The following is a 6,000-nucleotide window of genomic DNA, read 5'->3' on the forward strand; positions in this document are numbered from 1 at the left end:
ACAATCCCAATTAATAAACTGAAAGTAAACTAACAACCTAAAATACAATAAAGTGAATACTCGTATTTCACCGTTCCCCGACAACGGCGCCAAAATTTGATGTCAGTTTTTATAAAATGATTTTTTAAAAGATTTTTAATTGAAAGCACGTGAAAGCCAGACACCAAAAATAAAAATTGGCTCGCACAAGTGGTGGAGTTCGGGTCGATCTCAGGGAACGTGAATACTTGTATTCAAACACGCAACTAAACTATGCTTTATTGCCCAAAATAGAAAAGTAGAAGAAAATAAAACTACTTAGCTATTACATCAAATGTTTACCCTACGCAAAGGGTTTAAAATGATTTTATTACAAACCAAGAATTAAATGAAATTCAAATAATAATTCTAAAAGAAAACTAAAAGTGTCTTCTATGCTTGCGCCTCGTGTCGCATGTCAGACGCACGCCACCACGTATCTCGCTCGCTTGCCTTCACTTTGCGCTTTCCTGCAAAACACGAACACACAAAGCGGAAAGACAAAACAAATAGTGCTATACTAAAAATATTGTAAAACGGTACAAAATGAAAGAATGCAATACATAAAAGTCAAAATGACTAAAATACCTAAAATTTCTTAAAATGTATAAATGCTATGCCTAAAATAGAACTGAATGCAATACATGTGTGTGCAAATTAATTTTGATCATGCATAGAACTAAATGCAATACGTAAAATAGAACTAGAATGCAATGCTTGAACTACGAAATGAACAATATCGTAAAAAAAATTTAAAAAAACTAAAAGTTTGTCATGAACACGCTTTAAAAACAAGCCATGAAAATGAACTTTAAACACACTGCCGTGAAGAAGTTCACAGCGAATAGAAACTGCCGTGAAAATGCTCACGTGAAGTGAATGGTGCTCAACCGTGAAGATACTCAGGTAAATTGGATTTCAGTAGATGATTTCGACTGAGAATGATGACCGAAGGATGATCGGAGGATGCAGAGATGCCGGCAAATGCAATGGAATCCGGCTAATGCAGAGATGCCAATAATTGCAATGGAATTCGATTAATGCAAGAATCCGGTAGACTTGCGTGCAGAGTTGTTCTCGACAACAAGGGGATTCTGACAGGCTTGCTTCACAACGAATCTGATTTGCAGCTTCCGGCTGACAGAACTTCCAGCAGAGATCAATGAACCAGATTGGCCAGATCAAAATGACACGGTTGATTCGCGGATTCTGGTCTCACTGAGTTAGATCAAAATTCACTATGAAATCGATGACATCATAGTGATTCCAATCTGATCTCACAACGAAAATGAATTGCGGATGCCAGATGCTGCTAAATAATGAATGACGACTCAGAGCAGATTCAAATGTATGCAAAAAAATCAAAACAACAAATATGCAATGAGATGCACGATGAAGCAAAAATTCATGTTATGATATGCTTGATCTACAGAAAATCAAAAGAAAAATCACATAAAATGAGAATGGAAGATAAGAGAAAAGAAGAAGAAGAAGAAGAAAGGGGAAGATTTTACCGATTTGGGTTGAGAAGAGAGGTGGACTCCATCCTTTGCGCCGCCGCCGGTGTGCAATTCTCCACCGGATAAGAGAGAAAAAAGAAGGAAGGAGAAGAATAGAGAAAGAGGGAATAGGAAGAAAGGATAAGAAATCAATGGAGAGGAAGGGAAAGAAAAGAGGGTAGCTACGTAGAGGAGGAAACCCTTTCTCCTATCCTCTACGTTGGTTTTTAAAGGCAAAATGGCAGTTGGCTGTGGTAAAATTACCACCACTCCAAAAATTCTCAGAAAATTCTAAAACTACCCTACTAACAAGAACTTATTTATAAAATGCCTCTATTTCTCTACACTTTTGTAAAACTACAACTAAAGTTATTTTAAATATGTTATTTTTTTTGAACTTAACCTACTAAATTAATTACAATTAATAGACTTTATACTAAATTACAAAATAGAACTAATTTTTCAAGCATTTTTCAATTTTTATCCTTTTTGCATATTTTCTCAAAACTAACACAAACTTGAGCTTTTAATACGTTTTTCTATGAAATCTTGCATAGCTTAATATGAATTAAACCCTAAAATATGCACCAGTTGCCAACGGGGCATCTGGTGGTGGGGGCACTTTCGGAGATCTTTCATCCTCTCTCAGGTCTCATAGAATTGTTCTCCCTCAATATGAGAGAAACTAGTAATGGCTTTATGAAACTTGTTCGTCTTACCAATTAAAAATACTTCTTAAGAAACTCATACTGCATGTGTTCTCAAGTGGTAATTTGAACAGTATCGAGGACCTTTGGCCAGTGCTTGGATTTATCCTTGAGAAAGAACATGAACAATGTCAACCTCAATGTGTCATCTTTAAAATTATTGATCTGCACCATAGAGCAGATCTCGAGGAATTCATCGAGATGACGGTAGGGGTCTTTGTTGTTCAGGTCATAGAAAGATGGAAGCATCTGGATTATGCTGACCTTAATCTCAAACTGCGGTGCTCCTACAGTGGGTCTCGCGATGCAGAAGGCCAGAGTGTAAGTATTGAGAGTAAAGTACTCCCTAAGAGGATGGGTCAACGATTGATCTTGGGCCATGGAGTCGGATCGACAGGCTCTCCTAAAAAGGAACTCAGGGTCCTCAACAAACTTAGCAAGCTCGGGGTCAAGCAAGCATCACCCTTGCATGCACCAAAGAGTAGACCGGTGCAACAACCATCCTAGACATTGGTTTTCTACCTACCTAACGTGCTAAATAGCCAAACCACAACAAACCACAAAGTGAGTAAAAAGAAAAATAACAGGAAAGCATGAAATAAACAAGCACCACGCAATTGTACTCAACAGGGATTTTGCAGAAAATGAAATCTATGAGCACGGTACTGATCATGCGCAGTCACCTCTAAGGGTATCCTAGTAGGTGGGTTGTGTAGGAAGAGTAAGCTGGTCTCTATGATGTGCAAACACGTGGTTCTAAACCTTAATGCATAAAGCAAACTAAGCAATCCTAAGTAATTAACTAGGAAAGTAAACTAAATAGTCCTAATTAAAGAACAGAAAGTAAACTAGTAACCCAAATAACGTGAACAAACACTGCAATAAAGTGAATACTTGTATTACTTGTCGTTCTCCGGCAACGATGCAAAATTTTGGTGTGAGTTTTATGAAAGTGATTTTAAAATAATATTTTTAATTAAAATCAAGTGAAAGCCAGACACCAAAAATATAAAAATTGGCTCGCACGAGTGGTAGAGTCTGGGTCGATCTCAAAGAACGGGAGATACTTGTATTTAATCACACAATGTACACTACTCTTTATTGCCAAAAATAAAAGAATTAATTAAATACAATAACTAAGAGAGTGTTGTCCTACGCAGAGGGCTTAAACAAAAGAATAATAAATGGTTTTATTACAGACCCAATTAATAAATAAAAGAATTAAAATCCTAATCTAAAACTAAAAGGAGGGTCTTCAGTACTTCGAGTCCTTGTGTTCCCTTTTTGATTGATTTGCTTCCCTTTATCCTTCCCTCTGTGTACCCTTTAAGTACTCAGGTTGAATACTTTTGTATGGTTTGATTAAGGGCTCTCTGAGAGCACTTTTAAGGGCTTAAGGGGACTTCAGAGGGTACTTCGAGGACACAAAAAGAGCTCTACCGCACGTTCCAATACTTCCCTGCAAGAATCAAAAACATAAAGCGCAGCAAAACGAAGAAAACTAAACTAATTAGAAATTCAGCAAAACAAGATCTAACTAACTAGACACACTACTAAAAGACGAAATAATGAAACTACTTAACAACTAAACAATAAAGGGCTAACTAATAAAAACAATTTATGAGATTTCTTCACAACTATGTAACTAAGAACAAGAAAATCGTATATCAAGAGTTAAAACTATCTAACCTAACTAAATGACAAAAGGAAATACCAAACTAATTAATTATTAACAAATATTAACAAGAACTACTGCTATCAATAAAGAATGAGTTAATCGGCTATGCAAGAAATCAATTAACACTAGCTATGAAACTAAATGTAATATTGATAACCAACTTACTATTTACCAAATAAAGATCTAACCGGTATAACAAACTAATTACCTGAACCAAACTACGTAAACTTAAAGCCACTAAAACAAAGTAACTGAATTAAAACCAGAGAGAAACTATCTAATCATTAAAGTCGTGAATGTATGATGATAAAAAAATAATTTTACTTGACTCATTAACCACATGAAACTTAGCTAAACCTAAGTTAATTAATTGATTGAACTAATTATAACCAGCAACCTAATGTAAGGAAGAAACAATGACTAACAAACAAAACAATAAAAGAAACAAATTAGTAGATGACGCTATACTCGATTCACTTGTAAAAAAATTAAACCATTAAGACTAAAAGAAAATGTTAAATCTGAAGTCAACCCTATGACATAAATACTAATGAAATACCCAGCTATTGGGTTGCAGACCTATTGAAAACATTAATTGAACTATTAAAGATGTTAATTAAATATTCACTAACGTTAATTGAATATGTACTAGAATGACTAATAACTAAACTAGAAGACGCTGAAACACTGTTTACAAAAGCTAAATCGATTAAAAAAAACTCCTAATGAAAACAAAGAAACTAAAACATTATATGTTGAAAACGTCTAATGAAAAACTTTAAAACTAAAGATGTTGTATGCTGATGAAGAACAACAACAACAACAACAACAACTACGCCTTCATCCCAAAACAATTGGGGTCAGCGATATGAACCAAAAAAGAAATTCATTTTGGGTCTTCCACATGAATCCTTTTCCTCCAATCATTTCTATCCAACGCCATGTCCTCGGTGAGGTTCAAAGCATTCATATCCTTTCCTATCATCTCCATCCAAGTCTTCCTAGGCCTACCCCGACCTCTTTTAACTAATATATTTTCCCATTTCTCCAACCTTCTAACTGGAGCATCATTAGGCCTTCGCCGAATATGTCCAAACCACCGTAAACGATTCTCTCGCATCTTATTTTCAATGGGTGCAACACCTACCTTCTTACGTATCTCTTCGTTCCGAATCTTATCTTTTATTGTATTTCCACACATCCATCTAAGCATCCGCATCTCAGCTACACTCATTTTTTGAATATGATGTCTCTTGGCAGCCCAACATTCCGTACCATATAGTAAAGCGGGTCTAATAGTCGTCCTATAAAACTTTCTCTTCAACCGCAATGGCATTCTACGATCGCACAGCACTCCAGTAGCACTTTTCCATTTCATCCACCCAACCTTTATCCTATGATTAACATCTCCATCAATTTCTCCATACTTTTGAATGATGGATCCCAAATATTTGAAATAATCATTCACCGGTATATCTTGCTCACCAAGCTTCACTACACTCTCATCACTACTTCGTTGCTTACTAAACCGACATTCCATATATTCAGTCTTACTCTTACTCAACTTAAAACCTCTAGCTTCCAATGTCTGTCTCCATAATTCTAACTTAGCATTAACCCCAGCTCTAGACTCATCAATCAAAACAATATCATCAGCAAACAACATACACCACGGTACATTTTCTTGAATTGATCTCGTAAGCTCATCCATCACTATCGCAAATAGGAAAGGGCTTAAAGCAGATCCTTGATGTAACCCAACCGTTATCGGAAAATTGGTTGTCACCCCTCCACAAGTGCGGACATTGGTTACTACTCCTTCATACATATCTTTAATTATACTAATGTACTTGAGAGAAACACCTTTCTTCATCATTGCCCACCAGAGAACGTCCCTAGGTACTTTATTGTATGCCTTCTCTAAATCAATAAAAACCATATGCAAATCTTTGTTCCTCTCTCTATATCTTTCAATAAGTTGTCTAAGAAGATGTATAGCTTCCATAGTTGATCTTCCAGGCATAAAACCAAATTGATTCTCCGATATCATGACAACCTTCCTCAACCTAGACTCAATCACCCTCTCCCAAAGTTTCAT

Source organism: Nuphar pumila, chromosome 10, assembly GCF_984573655.1.
Source record: "Nuphar pumila chromosome 10, dmNupPumi1.hap1.1, whole genome shotgun sequence".
NCBI lineage: Eukaryota > Viridiplantae > Streptophyta > Magnoliopsida > Nymphaeales > Nymphaeaceae > Nuphar > Nuphar pumila.